The following is a 16,689-nucleotide window of genomic DNA, read 5'->3' as shown; positions in this document are numbered from 1 at the left end:
GTAAGTTCACTTTTTGTCCCCTCCTTTTAACTTTCCTTTGGCTATGAACTTGGCTTCTTTGTTCTTTCATGACTAATATTACCATCTGTGACATTACATATCAACATAGCAATGTAACATATTAAGCACAGGAAAACTCGGAATGCTTGAGTTCATCCAAGCATTTGTTACTTAAAGTTCCAGGCCTGTTTCCTAGCCACCTGAAGCATTTCCCAAGTTCCTACCAACACAATATAATATAATTAATCAAAGCATTTTTGTCTCATTGGGAATTGGAACCACAAAGCTTCCGGCATAGCAATAATTTGGTAAGCTGTCTTTAACAGCAACGCCAAACTAGCAATAGCTTTGGCCGTCATTGGCTATCTTAGCAGGAAAGACTTTCTGGAGTTCTATCGACGACCATGAGAAGAGGCTACTGACAGAATTATCTTGATTCCCTTTTACAAACGAATGTAAAATTCTACATGATGATCACCAATCACGGGTCAGAACCTATGACATCTTTCTCCGCGGATCATGGGTCTATCCAAAGCAAGTCCCGAGACCAGGCCAAGAGATGGCTAGGGAGCGTTCTACTACTTGTGAAGAAAGACCTGGGGAGTTAAAGGTAAAGAGTTTGAGCACTTAATTTATTACAACAAATTGATCTTCAAGTATGTGATCAAAATGGATAACCTACCTTGCTCTTAGCTATACATCTGCTTTTAAAATTAATGTCATTAATTTATACTTATGTGACCTAAGCCCATGAAGAAATTAATCTCTTTTCTTTTTCATATCATGTATTTCGATAAGTGTAAAAGACACCCTAAATTCTATTGGGTTCAGTATAGCTCAGAAGGGCTGCAGGGTGGCCAAGAAACCATAGATGCCGTGTATTGGCAGCAGGCTGCCAGAGCACAGATTGCTGTATTGTTCCCATGCTGTTATTCTGATAAGTTCCTGAAGTGGTTTTGGTTTTGGTTTAGGTTTACTTATAAGTGAAAACATGATAGGAAAAGTTGGCTGCCATCTTGGGAAGTTCCCTGGATGGGGGATTGCTTCTGGCTCTTGCTGTAAAAGCATGTGGATTACACACATCTGATGAGACAGAATCCTTACTGACTAGAACTTCCAAGTCTAGAACATCTCTGAGCAGAGCAGATGTAGCATCAAAAATCACTTTATTGGCAAAGATGGAGGACTGCATGGTTATTGGTGGCGGGCTAAAACAATCAATGACTAGACCGGATATTGTCAGTGTTTCCTTTTTATTGTTTGTTTTGTAAATGCTTTTATATATTTAATTTCTTCTATGAACTGTTTATTTACTGTCCCGACTAATGTGGTATGTCTGAATAAAAGACATAAATGACATTTTCTCATCCTGCCAGAAGAGCGTTTTCCAATTTGTGGGTTTTGACTCATTGGTGGGTCATGAAATCAATTTAGAGAGCCTGAAACAGCACTTTACAATGAAATAGAATAGAATAAAAAATATCCATGTGCATTGTACACAATAAAAGTAAGTGATATTTATGCAAATGTTTCATTTTTATCTATGTACACACGTGTTTTAAATACATATGAGTACTGAGTTATGCTAAAAAATATATTTCTTATGTTGGATCTTGGTTGAAAGTTCGAAAGCCACTGCTCTAAGTTATAACACCTCATCTTTTTCTTCACTCATTAGGAGAAAATTTCTCTCAATGTATGTGTGAATACACTTTGTTAGAAAACTAACCATAACCCAAATTGGGAGACTGGCTAGAAGGTGATGGTTGTAATCCAGCCTGTTTTACTGCCTTGAAGCAAAACCAAGCCTAAATCTGAGGAAGGACTATAGAGTGTAGAAAAGAACACGGCTGAACCATCTTTTCTTTTAATGACCAGGTAATTACAGAGTGTCTGTAGGATGTCACACTGTGACGGCTGTGTGTTGCTGTGATGCTGAAAGCTGCGCCATCGGTATTTCAAATACCAGCAGGGTCACCTTGGACAGGTGTCAGCGAAGCTTCCAGACTAAGACAGACTAGGAAGAAGGACCTGGTCACCCACTTCTGAAAAAAGTTGGCCATGAAAACCCTATGAATAGCAGCAGAGCATTGTCGGATAGAGCACCGGAAGGTGAGAGGGTGGCGCAAAAAGACCGGGCTGGGTTCTGCCCTGCTGGACACAGGGTCACTTGGAGTCAGAATCCGCTTGTCGGCACAAACAACAAAATTACTGAGTGCCTACTATGTGCTTGGCAATGTGCCTGGAGCCAAAGACACTGAGATTACTAAACCAGTCCCGCCCATCCCGCCCACTGCTGCCTGTCCTCAATTTCTCACTGGCATGAGAAGCCTCAACATCTTAATCAGACTCCCTGTTTTCCAGCCTGCCACTGACTTCCAGACTCCATTCAGACACCACAAGGGTCTTTCTAAAAGGCTCACCTGGTCATTTCACTGCTGTCTTTAAATCCTTTGAATATCCTTCCAGAGAGATCCAGTGACTTGTCCAGAGTCACAGAACAAACCATAGTGAGGTGAAGTCTCTGTGTTCTTTCCTTTTCACTCTCCACCTCACCATCTCCCCATCCCAAATACTCCCTAGTCTGTTGCATTCTACTTGCAGGGCATTGTTTTTCTCTTTGAGAAAGCTGGAATACCTACAAGAGCACTACCACCCACTGCCTGAGCAGTGTGTGTTTGGCTTGAGAATGGGTGCCGTGGCCTCTGCATCCACCCTATTGGATATTGGTGTGGCAGAGGTTTCCCAGGATCTCTGCTTATGTCATCATAGTTATGATCATTGGTCTGCTGGTAAATGTGTAACACTTGGGGGTTTGAGGGCGATTACAGCAAGGAAGCCTTGATTGGTAGCATTTGCCAATTTTCCTGCTGTCAATACTCCCATGTGGCTGATTTTAAGCTACCAATATGACGTCACCAAACACAAAGTTAAGAAGAGATATGCAATAGCTTGCCGATAGATGATCCATCCATTTGACAGATAAAATACATAATAGTAAAATGTAATAAAATAAAAGTCACTGGGGGGCCGGCCCCGTGGCCGAGTGGTTAAGTTCCCGCGCTCCGCTGCAGGCGGCCCAGTGTTTCGTCGGTTTGAATCCTGGGCGCGGACATGGCACTGCTCGTCAGACCACGCTGAGGCAGCGTCCCACATGCCACAACTAGAGGAACCCACAACGAAGAATACACAACTATGTACCGGGGGGCTTTGGGGAGAAAAAGGAAAAAAAATAAAAATAAAAAAAATAAAAGTCACTGGGTTACTTTACTAGCTTGGCCTGTAATATAATTCAATTCTAAGTTTATATAATTAATTTTTAGTAATGGCTGTGTTTCACAAGTAGCTTGCAAAACTCCCCAAAGTTTAACAGTCAAACTCAGTGCACCACTGCATAATCATCACAGTCAATGTTACTCCGCCTTACACTGGAATCTGCCCACAGAAATAGAAGTGTCCTTAAAGACAGTCATGTAGCACATCGGTCCTTTCCAATTTATTTTTTCATATAAGTGCAAGAGGGGGAAGTATTATATATCCTCCGGAAAAAGAAACCTAGTTTTCTTCAGGGCAAATTTTGTACCGTTTTTGCTCTCTCTCCTCCTCCTCCCATCCCACAATCCCAAATACATCCTTTAAAAACAAACAAACAAAAAAAACTTGTCCTAGTTTAGGGGCACGCAGGAAAATATTTATCTAAATATTAGAAAAACAAGAATCTTTATGCAAATAGATGCAAATCAAGTCAATTTGAATATTTAAAATTAAACCTGCACTTCATTCTTGCATTTGTAATTTCCTACCCTAAATCTTTGAGAGCCTTTTCTAATGTATGATGAAATTTTAAAGGCACTCTAATTCCCTAGAGTGATTTCTCTCAGCTGCTGTGAACAGATAGAGGGGATTAACGAGAAGAGTTGTGCATATCCTGAGTCTGAGGTGTTGGATTAATGAATAAACACGGCTGTTTGTTAATTCTCCCTCAGATAAACACCTGTCAGAATAGGAGCAGTTGAAAAACCCCTGTGCAGGTTAATTCAGAGATAAAACATTCAAGATACTTCTAGAAGTCCGGTTGCGTTTCTTGATGCTTGGTCTCTCCCGACACTCAGTTCCTGTCAGTAACAGCACATAAAGCCCAGAGAAAGTGGCCTTCAGAAAACCACTTGTTGTCAGTGAATAAATAATCACTGAGAATGAATCGAACTGAAATGCTAATTTCACACTTTATTCTGAAATGTTCCACAAAACGTGTTCAGCAGATTTCGTAGTTCCACTAATGCTGACTAGACTCAAATTCTGAATAACTTCCTAGAGAACAGAGAAAATGCCCCCTGTCTCTCTCTCTTACTCTTAGTTGGCCATAGTACTTTTTCAATTTTGGTGGAAAAAGGAGGATGTGTAGAAGGGAAGGAATCTGTCCTTCCTTGGTGTTTTTCCGAAGTATTTTGTTTATTCCTGAGTTTCCTAAATTCCCCTAAGGCAGGGTTTCTCAACCTCGTCACTATCGACCTCTTGGGCCAAACTCTTCTCTGTTATGGGGGCCACCCTGTGCACTGTGGGATATTTGGCAGCTTCCCTGCCTATGCACTCGATGCCAGTAGGCCTGCCTCCTCCGGGACTTGTAACCGCCAACCCTCATCCCCACTCCTCCCACTCCTACCCCAGTTGAAAACCGCTGCCTTAAGGGCTAGCGCTTTAGGGACACCACGGCGTGAAAGAGCTCCGTCCTGTCCCATCCATTCAGTAAGCACAGGACCGTCTCCATCAAATAAAGGAAGTAAAAACACCGTGTAGACAAAGAAGAGGATTGTAGATTGGTATTTCTAATATTTTTATCATGCCATTGTTTCATAATTCTATTTAGGTCAAATCATAAAATTGCCAACATTTGGCCATTTTGACGCTAAAAATGGCAGTTCCACATGATTGAAACTGATATTTTTTATAAGAACCACCCAACTATAAAGTGTCTATTCTGCTTCCTTCACAAGCTAGCCCCAGGGGCTGAATATAAGAGGAAAAACATAATATGAAAGATTTTCACACAAAATGGAGTCCCCAGAGATGAGAAGTTACAAAAATGGAGTAGTCATTAAAATCCAACTAAATTTGGTGTGTATATTTGGAAAAATCGAGGATTGAAATATTTATATATATATATAAGTAAATATATATATATATATAACAGAGAGAGAAATTCTGTTGCTACTGATAAAGTTATCTGTTTCTCAAATCAGCAATGTCTCTCTACAACCTGTTTGTGCAGTTGGTTCTCATGCTATAATTACATTGTTTCATTATTGTGTAGAACCAGTGAATTGTGGGTGTGAAAGGGGAGTTGCGCTGTACTGAAAACTGTGTTGAAGCTGTGGAAGGCTAGACAAAACCAAGCCACTACAAATAAAAGTCATAAAAATCATACAAGCGTTCTGATCTTGGTCTGTTTCTGGAAGTTCTCCACTGTTTTTTTTTTTTTGGAGGAAGATTAGCCCTGAGCTAACATCTGCTGCCAACCCTCCTCTTTTTGCTGAGGAAGACTGGCCCTGAGCTAACATCCATGCCCATCTTCCTCCACTTTATATGTGGGACGCCTACCACAGCACGGCTTGCCAAGCGGTACCATGTCCACACCCAGGATCCGAACCAGCGAACCCCAGGCCACCAAAGTGGAACGTGTGCACTTAACTGCTACTAAATCCAGAAAATATAAATGATACAATATCCGTGCAGTTTACACTAGAAAGGGGATTACAAACTCTCATCAATGGTCATACTCAAAAAGGCCCTGGAACCACATTAAAAGATTGACAAATAAATTAATATAGTAAAATATTCAGGGAGGGTAAGAACCACTTTTTACCATACTTTCCTTTAATCAGCTTTCCTGATTTACCAATTAACCATTGGTATCAATAGATTCAGATCAAAAGATTTCTCTCTCAAACACACACGTTTATTATATAATAGATTGAATACCACAAAATAGTGAGGAAAGGATGAGTTATTCACTAAAGTGTTGAGAGGAATATAGCTATTTGGAAAAAAGCCATGTAAAATCTCAGTTTACACTTTATGCCAAACTCAATACGCAAAATTGTTTTATTAAAACAATTTATTAAAGTAAATGTAAAACGAATTATAAAAACAAAAATTGCACTTAGATGACAAATAAAAGGATACTGAAGTGGACAAAGATTTTCATTATATACAAGCACAGAGGGAAAATTGTTAGAATTTCAAATGGCTGAGCAAGACTTAACAAACAAAATTAAATAATAAAGTGACAAGCCTGGGCTGGCCCAGTGGCACAGCGGTTAAGTTCATATGTCCTGCTTCCGTGGCCTGGGGTTTGCTGGTTCAGATCCCAGATGCAGACCTACTCACCACTTGTCAAGCCATGCTGTGGCAGGCGTCCCACATAAAACGGAGGAAGGTGGGCACGGATGTTAGCTCAGGGCCAGTCTTCCTCAGCAAAAAGAGGAGGATTAGTGGCAGATGTTAGCTCAGGGCTAATCCTCCTGAAAAAAATAATAAATAAATAAAATGACAAGCCAAATGGAAAATTGTCACAAATGGACAGGCAAAGGTATAAAACTTTAATATTAAAACAGATCTTACCAGTCAGTAATGTAGGTATCAACTTCTCAATAGCAACATCAACAATGGATGTGAAGAAAACACTCCAATAAGAAGAAAAACAAAAGACCAACAAACCTACAGAAAAATATTCAGTCAATAGTAATTGTATATATTCAGATAAAACCAACATGATAACATTTTTGTCCATGAAATTGAGACGGAAGAAAAATAATAAATGCTGTCAAGGGTGAGTAAGGTAGCTGCTGTCATGATCTGTTAGTGAGAGTAAAGTGGTATAACCAGACAGAAAATTAATTTGTCAATATTTATCAAGAGCTTTTAAAAATGTCATATACTTTGGTTCTGTAATCCCACATCAAAAATTATCTTAGAAAATAATTATATGGATAATCTGTTTATGAAGATGTTTATTACATATTATTTATGAAGAGAAAAACTAGATGTAGCTTAAATGCACAATCAAAAGGGAATGGTCCATGTAACCCATCATTAAATGGATTAGTCCATCACTAATTTATGTCCATCTGATATATTATGCAGTCATTTAAAAGGTCACTTTTTTTATAACCTAAAATGCTCTCTACTCTGGTTATTTTTTTCAAGGGCACAAAATATGTAGACTGGTATGCCTCAATTGCAGTAAAACAGTGTGTAAGTGTGTGTGTGAACAGAAAAAAAGCTAGAAGGAAATACATCTAAATAAGATTAGCTATAATCTCAGTAAAATTATTGAGCGTGGTTTTTCTTTTTCATTTTTCTTTTATATATATTTAAGATTTTATTTTTTTCAGAACAGTTTTAGGTTCACAGCAAAATTGGGAGGAAGGGACAGAGATTTCCCATGTACCCACTGCCCCTACACATGCACAGCCTCCCCCATTGTCAACATCCCCCACCAGAGTGGTACATTTGTTACAACTGATGACCCTACATTGACACAACATAATTATCCAAAGTCCATGGTTTACATTACGGTTCACCCTTGGTGTTGTACATTCAATGGGTTTGGACAAATGTATAATGGACATGTATCCATGACTATAGTATCATACAGAGGATTTTCACTGCCCCCAAATCCTCTGTGCATTGCCTATTCATCCTTCCTACCCCCTAACCTGCCCCAGCAACCAGTGATCTTTGTACTGTTTCCGTAGTTTCACCTTTTCCAGAATGTCACAGAGTTGGAATCAAACAATATTTAACCTTTTTAGATTGGCTTCTCTCACTTAGTAATATGCATTTAAGATTCCTTTATGTCTTTCCATGGTTTAATAACTCATTTCTGTTTAGTGCTGAATAATATTCCATTGTCTGGACGTACCAGTTTATCCATTCACCTACTGAAGGACATCTTGGTTGCTTACAGGTTTTGGCAATTCTGAATAAAGCTGCTATAAACATCTGTGTGCATATTTTTGTGCGAACATGTTTACAACTCCTCTGGATAAATACCAAGGAGCATGATTGCTGGATCAAATGGTAAGAGTACGTTTAGTTTTGTAAGAAACCAACAACCTGTCTTCTAGAGTGGCTGTGCAATTTTCACTCCCACCAGCAATGAATGAGAATTCCTGTTGCTCCACATCCTCTCCAGCATTTGGTGCTGTCAGTGTTCTGGGTTTTGGCCGTTCTAATAGGGTTATAGTGGTATTTTATTGCTGTTTTAATTTGCATTTCCTTGATAACATATGATGTGGAGCATCTTTTTATATGCTTAGTTGCCATTTGGATATCTTCTTTGTTGACGTGTCTGTTAAGGTCTTTGGCCATTTTTTTAATCAGGTTGTTTGGTTTCACATTGTTGAGTTTTACGAGTTCTTTGTATATTTTGGATAATAGTCCTTTATCAGATGCGTTTTCTGCAAATATTTTCTCCGAGTCTATGACTTGTCTTCTCATTCTTTTGTCATTGTCTTTCACAGAGAAGAATTCTTTAATTTTAATGAAGTCCAGCTTACCAATTACGGCTTTCATGGAGCATGACTTTTGTGTTGTTTCTAAAAAGTCATTGTCTTACCCAAGGTCATCCAGGTTTTCTCCTGTGTTATCATCTAGTTTCATAGTTTTGCATTTTTCATTTAAGTCCATGATCATTTGAGTTAATTTTTGTAAGAGGGTAAGATCTGTTTCTAGATTCATTGTTTTGCATGAGTATGTCCAGTTGTTCTGGCACCATTTGTTGAAGAGACCATCTTTACACCATTGTACTGCCTTTACTCCTTTGTTGGAGATCAGTTCGGGTTTATGTGGATCTATTTCTAGGCTCTCTATCCTGTTCCATTGACCTATTTGTCTATTCTCTTGCCAGTAACACACTGTCTTGATTACTGTAGCTTTATATAAGTCTCGAATTCAGGTAGTGTCAGTTCTCTGACTTTGTTCTTCTCCTTCAATACTGTGTTGGCTATTTTGGGCCTTCAGCCTCTCCATATAAACTCTAGAATTAGTTTGCTATTATCCACAATAATTTTCTGGGATTTTGGTTGGGATGGCATTGAATCTACAGATTAAGTTGGGAAGAACAGACATCTTGACAATAGTGAGTCTTCCTATCCATGAACATGAAACATCTCTCCACCTATTTAGTTCTTCTTTGATTTTGTTTGTCAGAGTTTTGTAGTTTTCCTCATATAGATCTTGAACATATTTTGTTAGATTTGTACCTAAGTACTTAATTTTGGGGGGGTGTGAATATGAATGGAATTGTGTTTTTAATTTTAAATTCTACTTGTTCATTGCTGGCATATAGGAAAGTGAATGAATTTTGTAAATTAACTTTGTATCCTGCCACCTTGCTATAGTTGTTTGTCAGTTCCAGGACTTTTTTTTCCTTTTCTTGTCTTATTGCATTAGGTAGTACTTCCTGTATGATGTTGAAAAGGAGTGATGACAGGGAATGTCCTTACATTGTTTCTGATCTAAGTGGGAAAGCTTCAAGTTTCTCACCATTAAGTATGTTGTTAGCTGTAGGTTTTTTGTAGATATTCTCTATCAGGTAAAAATTGTTCCTCTCTATTCCTAGTTTACTGAGAGTTTTTATCATAACTGTTGTATTTTATCAAATGCTTTTTCTGCATCTATTGATATGATCACGTGATTGTTCTTTTTTTAGCCTATTGATATGATGGTTAACATTAATTTATTTTTAAATGTTCAGTCAGCTTTCCATCCCTGGAATAAATCCCATTTGTTCATGGTATGTAATTCTTTTCATGCATTGTTGGATTTGACATTTTAATACTTTGTTGAGGATTTTTGCATTCATGTTATGAGAAATATTGATCTGTAGTTTTCTTTTCTTGTAATGTCTTTGTCTGGTTTTGGTATTAGGGTAACACGGGCCTCGTAGAATGAATTAGGAAGTATTCTTTCCATCCTCTGAAAGAGATTGTAGAGAATTGATATAATTTCTTCCTTAAATGTTTGGTAGAATTCACTAGTGAACCCATCTGGGCCTGGTGCTTTCTGTTTTAGAGGGTAATTGTTTATTGATTGATCTATTAAGATGTAGGCTTATTCATATCATCTATTTCTTCTTTTGGGAGTTTTGGCAAATTGTGTCTTTTGAGGAATTGGTCCATTTTATCTAGATTATCAAATTTGGGGGGGCATAAAGCTGTTCACAGTATTCCTTTATATATTTTTAATGTCCATAAGATCTGTAGTGATGCTCCCTCTTTGACATTAGTAAGTTGTGTCCTCTCTCTTTTTTCTTAATTATCCTGGCTACAGGATTATTTTTTTACTGATCTTTTCAAAGAACCAGCTTCTGGTTTTGTTGACTTTCCCTAATGATTTCCTCTTTTCAATTTCATTGATTTTTGCTCTAATTCATATGATTTCTTTTCTTTTGCTTACTTTGGATTTAATTTTCTCTTTTTATTTCTAGTTTCCTAAGGTACACTTTTATATAGTTTTAAAGCTTCCTTATTTTAAAAGCATGTCTTCTAACATAAGGAAAATAAAATTAATAATGTATATTAATTAATGATTTGATTAAATGAAAGCACAATCATGAAAACAGCAGAATCACAAAAATAGTTTCAAGAGACCTTGAGAGATTGTTGACTTCAGCAATGCTAATGGAGATGGTTTTATATAGTTATCATACTAATAACATTTTCGAGTATTTGTGTGTGACACGACACACTATGCTTATTTGATTTTTGGGTTATGCTAATGAGGTTCACCCATTTTCATATAGAAGTGAGTAGCCTACTCACATGGTTAGTTCTTAAAAAGAAGGATCAAACCATGTGTCTCCAGAGGTCACTCCTTTCAATATTGTGATGTTTTTCTGACCCCCAAAGTGTCAAAGATAAGACAGTGGACTGGGAACCAAGAGACCACCATTCTTATCTCAGCTCTAGAATGACCTTGTGGGTGGCTTCACCCAGGTTACTTAACTCAAGTGCGAGACCAGAACCGAATGTATAGTGTAATCCCTCCTCTTACAACGAAGACACCAACAGCCACAGCCTTTACGGCCATTGCCCAAAGTACAGTGTGGGAAGAGGCCAAAGGGGACCCAAACCCAGATCTCTCACACTTTCTGTCAGTTGTCTAACCCCTGGACTAACTTCCCACTCAGTGTGCCAAAGGGCAGAAGCTCACTCTTTGGGTCACATAAATGAAGTTTTGAAGTTAAAATAGCACAGGGTCCTGCCAGAGTTTTCACTGCCATAGAGCCAAGCTTTCTTTCTTGAAAGGATTTTCAGACTAGGAGCAAGTCTATCTTTTTTCTATATGCTCTGAGATCAACTTTTTCAAGCATCTTCTGTGGTGCGTGCTCACTCAGCTAAAACTCCAGCTCTCTACCTTTACTGGGTGGATTTCCCTGAGTCATTGCCCAGATATTTGTCTTCCCAGCAGCTCCTTCAGCACTAGCAATATGTCCCCTTGATGCTCATCAAGGTCAAATTTAAAAACGGAACAAAATCCCAGATCACGAATCTCTGATAGAAAAACAAATAGAATTCCATGCTATTCTCACCATTTTCTTATTGTGTGTGTGTATAGAGGTAGGGTTGGATGGTAACAGAAAGGATTTATTTTAAGTTGTATTGTAACTGCCTGAGGATTAAACAATAGTGAAGATATATTATCTCCTTTGTTAAAAAGTCAAACATTTCAGCTGATTACACACTATCGGCCTTTCTGACATTGACATTTTCCTGAAGTGCTGCTGGTTTGGGGATAGCAGGACATATTAAGCTCCTAGCGGGCAAGATGAATAGGTTCATTGGCCTAGCGGTCCGGCCATGTAATAAATCTGTTAGAAGGTGTGCGTGTAGGTCATACTCCCTCCCTTTGGGGTGTATAACGTAACGTTAACATGGTATGGTAGCTGTCAGCAGAAATATGGTGAAGAAGCCATAAAAAGTGATTTATGCCTTATTACCAAAGCAGCTAATAATTACATGGTTGAGTAGGGAGACTGGGAGGGCCAGTGGTAAGGGCAGAGATAAATGTGAGGTGCGACATATATATTCATGAAATATGGGGATGTGGGATGTTGAACCTGACAGTGAGCATCCATTAATAAAGGAGGTAATTGGTGATGATAGTTCTGGGCAATTACAATTTCTTAAATGGCACATCGACTTAAGGGAAAGTATCAAGAGGGCATTAAAAAAATCCTAGGGAGTGTGCGTGCTTCTCCTTTCCTTGCTACCTAACAGTCCTTGCTTTAAATGACAGTTAGAAGAATGGTCTGCTATGGGGAAGGATTGGAGGTGAATTGTTATCCTTCTGTGGCTTAAAACCAAAGGCAGAGCTGCCTTAAACAGACAAGTCCATTGCTGCGGGCCCCATGGTTCACCGCATGTAAAATCGGCAGGAACAATAGACAGGTTATACTATCTTCCTTTACCAAAACTCAGATGTTCATGAACTTCAGGCTCGGTTTTCTTATGTGGGAGGGTGATGGAGACCCCTAAACCTCTCCCCCTACACATGTATCTTCTTCTTCTTCTTCTTCTTCTCTCATCTCTCTACTTCCGACAACTGCCTCCTCTAGTTTTTCCTTCAAGTTGCCGCTGTGGGTACAGATTGGATGTCAAAGATGGAACATGCCTCCTTGGGATATGAGAAGGAAATCCACTTCAACAGGTTAGATACACAGCGGTCAAGGTCAGGTCCAGGGGTCCACGAGGTCATAACTATTTTCAGAAAAACAGAGTGGTGTTTCCAGAATAAGTGGTGGGTAAGACTGTTGGCACCTTAGCGTGAATTAAAATAGTGGCACCTAACTGTGCTGTTCATCATATGCAATACAAAACAATATCAGTTTAAAATGACCTTGAAGATGCAATAAAAATGATTAATTTCATAGATCTTAACATTTGAATATTTTTTAAAAAAATATTCTATCTGATGAAGTGGGAAGTGTGCATAAAGCCCTTTGGTGCCTACTGAAGAACAATGGTTGACTCAAGGAAAAGGACTTGTGTGAATGGGTTGTTACCTTAAGCCGCAACTTTTTTTCATGAAACCATTTTTATTTGAAAGAACACCGACTGAAAGAGAAACAGTGGTTATTCAGATTTGGGTATATGGCAGGCCCATTCTCAAAAATAAACTTGTCCCTCCAGGAAAACAACTGACAATATTTGTTAATGATGAAATTTGAGCTTTCAAGCAAAAAACAGAATTTTGGAAAAAGTGTATTGGTCACAATGAGCTAAACAGTGTCCTGATACTTAAAGAGTTTTCAGCTGAGATTTGAAGATAATATCAATAAATGTTTTTTGATATTATTTACTAAAATGTGTCAACGTTAACTCAGCAAATTAACATTTTTCAAATGACCAATGCATGACGCTACAAAATCATAAATGGTTAAAAATCTATTTAAAGTATCAATTAGATCAATGGATTTTAGTCCAAAAGAAAATAAAATTTCATTGATATAATTTTCGATGCTTCCCCAGTTGCAGGTCCTGAAGCTAACCTTTAAGGAGTTGCCACTTACTGAATTTTGGTATAACATCAGAAAAAGAATAGCCACAATTATCTGAAAAGGCTTTAAAACATTCTTCTCTTTCCAACTGCATATCTCCGTGAGGCTGGATTTTCTTTATATACTTCAAACAAAACAACATATCACAACAGATTAAATACAGAAGCTAATATAAAATTCCAGCTGTTATCTATTAAGCCAGACATAAGAGGTTTGCAGAAATGTAAAACAATGCCACTCTGCTCACTATTCTTTTTGTTTCATAAAATACAGTTGTTTTCACAACATACCATTTTTGTTAGCACGATATGGGTTTCTCACTGTTATATTAGGTGAATTAACTGTCTCAGTTTTGATTTCGAATTTGGTACATATTGATAGATATTGCCCATCTAAATAAAAATCCTTTGGGGCTCTCAATAATTTTTAAGAGTATAAAGGGGTCCTGGGGAAAAAATTTTCAGAACAATTGGGTTCGATGAATAACAGATGAAAATTAAAGGTTGATTTGCTATTATTTTTACTTCCGCTATCACCTGAATAAACCGTTTAGGTGAACATGATTTTTAATTTTTTAAATGTTAATAACACATACTAAAAATGAGCAATGTTCATCGAGTACTTATTTTGTGCCAGCTCTTAGCCAACAGCTTTGTTTACATTGCTGGTGTATGATTGCTAGTGATTGAATGTGTGCGTCCCTCCCAAATTCAGATGTCAACTCTTAACCTCTTATGTGTTACAATTAGGAGGCGGGGCCTTTGGGGGTGATTAGGTCATGAGGTTAGAGACCTCATGAATGGAATCAGCGTCCTTTTAAAAGAGCCCCAAAGAGCTCCCTTGCCCCATTCCGCCATGTGAGGACACAGTGAGAAGACAGCCGTCTCTGAACCAGGAAGTCGGGCCTCACCAGACACCAAATCCGTTGGCGTTTGATCTTGGATTTCCCAGCATCCAGAACTGTGAGAAATAAATTCCTGATTTACACTTATAATATCCAATAAGTGTGTTTAGAAGCTAAGGCTATGAATTTTTGCTGTAGCAGGCTGAACGCACCAAGACAGTGATACTCACTACATAACTGAGAACCTGTTATTCTGTGTCCAGTGTGCAGAGAACAGACCCTTGGCTTAAGGAGTAAAAATAACTTGAATAAGCTCACAGCTGGCCCACAGCACAGGCAGTTCTGACAGTGGCAGGTCTGGTTAGCCCCAAGGACTGTCCTAACCAGTAAGTCACACGGACAGCCTCCCCATGGCTGACGCCCTGATTCTTAGGATGTTCCAGCACTATGCTAAGAGCTCGCTACACTTTACCTCATTTAATCCTAATTTTAAAGAATGAAGCAGTTATTTTTCATGACTTCTTACCTTGTATCAGGAAACTAAAGCTGTGACAGGTTAAGTGACTTAGCCACAAAGAACACAGCTCTAAAGGGGAGAACAACGATTTGGATTTTTTGCTTTTTTTGTACCTCAAGTACAGAGATTTGAGTTCATCATACTGCTCAGTCTGTGGTGCACTGATTATCAATTTAGCCAGACCCCTCCAGTGCCTTATTTCATTATTTTCTCAACATTTCCCCTCCCCACTACCGTTAATCTCTCCCATAAAACTACCATTTTAATGTGTTTCATACAGCTCCTTGGATAAATATGTTTCCTTGAAAAAATAATTTTCTAATGCATGTTTTTAACTTGTCTAAATGCTATTATATGATAGATATAATTCTGGGTTTTTTTTATGTCTTTTTTGTTTATTTATTTTTTGAGGAAGCTTAGCCCTGAGCTAACACCTGCTGCCAATCCTCCTCTTTTTGCTGAGGAAGACTGGCCCTGAGCTAACATCTGTGCCCATCTTCCTCTACTTTATATGTGGGATGACTGCCACAGCACGGTTTGATGAGCAAGGCTAGGTCCACACCTGGGATCTGAACCAGCAAACCCCTGGCCACCAAAGTGGAGCGTGCAAACTTGTTTGCTGCGCCATTAGGCCAGTCTTGTTTTTTTTATGTTTTTAACCCCACACTGGTCATGGTCTGTCCATGAGGCTGAAAATAGTTTATTGCTTCTGATTGCCACATGGTATTCCATCAGATGTGTCAACTACTTTTTATCAAACATTCCTCGGTTTCTCCAAAGCACTGCTGTCACCATGATACAACAAACAATCCTAAACAGAACATTGACGGGCCACAGTTTTTTAAAGATCTGTCCTAAGGAAGAGATTTCTGAATGACGAGATACATTATCAGTTTTATTAATTACTGCTGGACAGTTTTCCAGAATGGCAATAAAAGTATGGACTCTCACTAACAGAGCATGAGAATTAACATTTTCCTCATCTCACAATGACAGTAGTGTTGCACAACTTTCTAATTTTTACCACAGTGGTGGATGTAAGGCTTCATTTAATTATTGTTTTTTGTTTTTTTTTTTGAGGAAGATTAGCCTGAGCTAACTACTGCCAGTCCTCCTCTTATTTGCTGAGGAAGCCTGGCCCTGAGCTAACATCCATGCCCATCTTCCTCTATTTTATGTGTGGAAAGCCTAGCACAGCATGGTGTGCCAAGCGGTGCCATGTCCACACCCAGGATTCGAACCGGTGAACCCCGGGCTGCCAAGAAGCAGAATGTGCAAACTTAACTGCTGCACCACTAGGCCAGCCCTAATTATTGTTTTAACTTGTGTTTTGCTAATTATGACAGATATTGAGCATATCTTCACCTACATGCTAGCCATTTGGAGTTCTCCTCCTATGTATTGCCTATATTTAAATTGTGTCCATTTCCCTATGGAGTTTTCTGGGTTTTTTCTTGTTGATTTCCAAGTGTTATTTTTGTTTTGCAATATTAATATTTTATTTGCACTAAACATTTTCTCCTAGTCTGCTATCCATTTGTTACCTTCGTCTAAGATTCCTTCCATGAAGAATAATCCTTACTTTAAACATAGTGAAATTCATCAATTTTTCATGATGAAAAATTCGTGATTTTGGATTTAGGTTACAAATTTTCATCCAAAAGATGTGAAGATATTCTTCTGCATTTTCTTCCATTAAGTTTTGTATTTTGCCTTTCTCGTTTAATTCACCTAAATTTCACTTTTATACGTGATGGGTTCTAC

The sequence above is a fragment of the Equus asinus genome, chromosome 1 (genome assembly GCF_041296235.1).
Source record: "Equus asinus isolate D_3611 breed Donkey chromosome 1, EquAss-T2T_v2, whole genome shotgun sequence".
NCBI classification, from domain to species: Eukaryota; Metazoa; Chordata; class Mammalia; order Perissodactyla; family Equidae; genus Equus; species Equus asinus.
The sequence above is the reverse complement of the archived record's forward strand: the minus strand, read 5'-3'. Positions refer to the sequence as shown.